The sequence below is a fragment of the Bombus vosnesenskii genome, unplaced genomic scaffold, assembly GCF_011952255.1.
Source record: "Bombus vosnesenskii isolate JDL3184/JDL3185 unplaced genomic scaffold, Bvos_JDL3184-5_v1.1 scf7180000014710, whole genome shotgun sequence".
NCBI lineage: Eukaryota > Metazoa > Arthropoda > Insecta > Hymenoptera > Apidae > Bombus > Bombus vosnesenskii.
In genome coordinates this window covers 9,397-14,094 of record NW_022883603.1, presented here as the reverse complement: position 1 = coordinate 14,094, position 4,698 = coordinate 9,397, and positions in this window count along the sequence as shown.

Genomic DNA, 4,698 nt, shown 5'->3' with positions numbered 1-4,698 from the left:
GTGAATGCCCGTATTCCAATGAAATGATTACATGCGCTCGCAAAAGAAATTTAGACAATGTAATCATGCATATTAAATTTATGACACACACTTGTTACCGAAGAGGGTCATTGAATTTTGTTGGATCCATTTCTAGAAGTCTATTTGTAACTCTGGATAACGATAATTTAGAATTAATGAATAAAAATATAGATAAATTTTTTGATGAAAACAATAACTTAAAAACCAATATAACTTACAAAACAAATTTCAAAACTATAGCTTTACCCTTAACTGACAGTCTAGAAGAAATCCTAACAAAAATTGAAAACGCTCCAAAAATCATTAATAATGTATAATCGTATAGAATGCACCTCAATCAAATTTCCAACGAAGTAAACTCTCTTAATTATGAACATAGAATTAGAAGTCTTAAGAAATAGGAACTAAGTGTCTTATAAATTATTAGTTATATTGATCTAGCATTACTAGGAACATATGTATATTTAACAAAATAGGATTATTCGATATTATAAGCAAATGCCTACCTACCAAATTATGTATTCGCGTATTATGTTGTAAAACCAAAGAAAAAAAAAGACACAGGTATAAACAATATCTCTAGACCAATAGAGCGCACCTTTAAACACATATTCCACACCTGAAATACAACCATTGCGAGAATTACCTGAAGACACCAATTCAGTCATCCTCGAAGCAAGGCATGTAAGATTCCAAAAGGGCATACAAAAGGAGGCACTACACCGAAAATAAGAGTCTGGAGGACCAGCCGCACTCTAACACTGGGGGAATGTAACGTCAACAAATATCTTCAACCGACTCAGGAAACCTGAACCGCCTTGCATACGACACCGACTCCCAAAATAAAGGATTATGAATTCGGCACGTAGGCATAAGATAAACGAACATCTAGAAGGGCTGGTTCTTGATCGAGGCTTCAGCCTTTCGGTAACAGTTTAATCGCACACTTGTAATCCTATTATAGAATAGAGGTATCTCGAACTCTGGTTCAAGAACCCAACATTTTTTTATTATTATTTTCCCATTACATTTACGTGACAAGCAAAGCGTAACGATAAACAAACTCCGAGCAAAACAATGTTGCCGCTACGTGCAATCGTCAACCGAGGTTGAATTTAAAGTTTTCGATACTCCCCCAAGTATAAATAAAAGAACACGATCGTTAAGACAGTTAGTATCGAACATTCTTATAGCGAATTAATATCGAACGAACGTAAGCATTACCTTGTATACACATATCGAGCAACACTAAGCGAACAACGACTAATTCTGTACTGCAAATAATTTTAAATACATTTGACTACACTAAGTATCAACTCGTCTGGTCATTAATCAACAACGCGTTTAATCGTCCTCCACATACATGCTGTATAAGCTACTATGTGTATATTTATTTACTTCCATAATTTATTGATATTGATATTATTGCTGACGCACCGTCAGCGCATCTGCAGGCACTCTCGACCATGGAACTTTCCAACGGCTTCGCGACACAAAGCGCTATACCTTCAAAGCGTAAAGCCGACACGCCTAATGTACCATCGATATCCCTACAGTTCTTTCGCCGAATATTCGGAAGAATGCACACGCGGCAACCGTTGCGGACATCTAATAAACGCGTGCGTAGTGGAAATATCGAGGGGCAACAAAGAAAAGAATCCATTTGGTTTCGAATCAAAGATTCATTCTGTCCCGAGCTGCGGAGTGCGAAAGGTTAAGCGTCATAGCGAAGCAAACACAATTAGAGATACGTGATTATTGACTCTTGACAGTTAATCGTTAGTCGTTAATTGTTGATCATAAATTGTTGACTGTTGATTGTTAATAATTTAATTAACTTTTTTGTTGAACATCAAGAGTATTTCTTGTGGGCACCTTCACCCACTATCCACCTCACATCGTTATTCTACATACGGAAGGCAAGATTGATATCAAGTTCGAAGGACAGACCGCAGAAGTCTGGTCTCTGCTATTACCACGAGACCTTTCGAGACCGCGCAAGGAAGTGCCGGGCCCCTTGCAACTGGACCCAGTGAAACGAGACCAGCCGTCCGTAAACGCGGCATGTGGCGATGGCTTTAGTATCCCATCGCATTTTCGTGACGGACAGGGCACCAAGGATCTCTTTTCTTGTGAACACCGGTGTCAATATAAACGTATACCCGCGCAACAAACTACGCGGATCCGCGAACAAAGATACGTACGAGCTGTTCGCGGCGAATCGAGTGGTCGAAGCAAACCGAAAACGCCTTTCGCGAGTCAAAACGCATTGTCTCTGACGCCACAATGTTAGTGTCACGACCGGCATACTTCAAATCCGATGGACTGACGATGGAGATAAAGATGTGGCGGCACTCGGCGACAATCGGCGGCAATATCGCTGAAGTGTCTAATGAACCATCAACATCCCAACGGTCCTTCCGCCGAAGGTTCTAGAAGAAAGAGCACGTGGCAACGGTCGCGGACGCCTAGCAAATGCAAATGCATGGTGGGGATGTTGAGGGATGACAAAAGAAAGTAATCGGATTCGATCGAAAGTCAAATTATAAGAGATTCAGTTTTGGAAAGTCACGCCTAGAATTTGGAAGTGGGTTGTAAAGTGAATTGTTGTTAGAAAAAAAAAAGTTTCTTTTTTTTATTTACACCTCAAATTTCTTTTTTTATTTTGTTATTTTACGTGACATTAGCGCATCTGGTATCGGCAACAGCGCGTGAACGACAAATGGCAGCCGCTAGGATTCGTTACAAAATCTTTGTCTCCCGTGCGATTAATTCTGTATTTAGAATAATTTTAAATATATTTGACAATATCAAGTATCAACTCGTCACGTCATTATTTAAATCATCCACCACAAATTCAAAAACAGAATAAGGAAAACAGAGAAACGAACAAATAGAAAATTAAGTTGCTAACATGTTTTTCTATAATAATATTTTAACATCAATATTGTAATACGCAATGTGTTACGCCGCCTAAAACATCTGCACGCCAGCCCGCGCGACCGGACAACAACCGACCTGCGTAACGTCACTTCGACCCTCAATAAACCTAAGGACCCACCATAACTTTCACTTCCCTGTATTGTTTCGCCATGTGTCTTCAATCCGTTTGTCTTGAAGAATTTCTAAAGCTTAAAAATATTCTCGAAAGACAGTCGGTTTTTAGAGAGGTCCTTGGGTTTATTAGTCGCACTTAAAACACGGAGAAAGCGGGTATGCACCCATTAGGAAAATCCGAATAGCCCTGTAATAAAACAAGCTAGGTTTTTCTCACGCACACAGTCATCTATCCACCACGATGGTAGGAGACTCCCTACTCATCCCTTCGAGCCGTAGTGCAGGTCATGACCAATCGACACCGCGGTTCGTTGCCCTCACTTTTCCTAACGAAAGTGGGAACAACGAATCCGCGTTCTTTAGGCACAGGGGCACACCCACACCGAACTTTTCTTCCGTATTAGAAAAAGAGCGACAGACAGTCTAAAAACTAACGCCTAACGCGGCAGTCTACACATAGCGCGAGAGTCGCATACTTCACGCAAATCTTTTGTCGGTTTTCGGTGTTGTCGAACACACATCTTCTCTCCTAAATATATTATAGTGCTAAGTCCATTAATACATTAATTTCCATTATAAGAGCCCTGCACTAGCGTACATATCTATCGCATCTTCGTGCGACAAGTTGTTAACTATTTATTTCTCTACGTCAGTGTAATCTAAGTGTTGGAAATATATAATTTATAATTCTGTGAATCACAGTGTTATACAAACTCAATCACCCCTATTATCTCAACGGAAATCAGGGGATCGATCAATTCGTGGTGTCGATTGTTATAATCGTAACGGGGATTTACGACCCCCGTTGACGTCTCTCCTCGCGATTACGTCTCCCCGCAATTGGTCGAAATTTACACAATGTGAAAATGAAAAAATTGGAAGCAAGCGAACTACGGATGAAACTAAATCACTTCGGTGCTTGTAAAGATAACTTTTAGTGTTATAAACATAAGTCAAGTAGCAAAGAGCATAAATTGAATTTACCCAAACTCTTCTTGAAATCTGACAAAATGATTCTTTATTTTGTCAAAAAAATCTTTACGTATTTTCCATTCCCATTCGTCGCTTTTTTCAGTGGCGTGTTTATCGCTACGTCGAAACTCCGTCGGGTAGCAGTTAATTTCATTTAAAGTAGAAAACTATTCAGAAACGCGTATACGTTACACAGCAACAAACCAGTCGCCCTGTTATTACCTCGTTCTCAACAGTTCAAATTTCAGGGACAACCGACTACTTAGTATCGACCCAGTATGTCATATTTACTCGCCAAAAGAATTGTAAACGAAAATTGTAACCAGACGTGCCGTTAGTAACTACCATTTTTCGCGAAACTTCTTTTTCATTTGGCGGAAATTTAAACAAACCCCGAAACACCGTGGCGTTTTGCAACTGTTTTTAATACTTTAAGATAAAAAAGATTGACGCAAAATTTTGACGGGATGAAATTTCACGATATATTCAGGTGAAACGATGCGAAATTAGAGCGAAGCTTATAATGGGAATATAGTTTGCTTGTCTGTTGTCATAAAATGAGATATGCAGAATATATTAAAAAATAGAGGATATGTAATACGAAACTTTATATTATTCATGTTATTATGGACAAAATATCACAATATG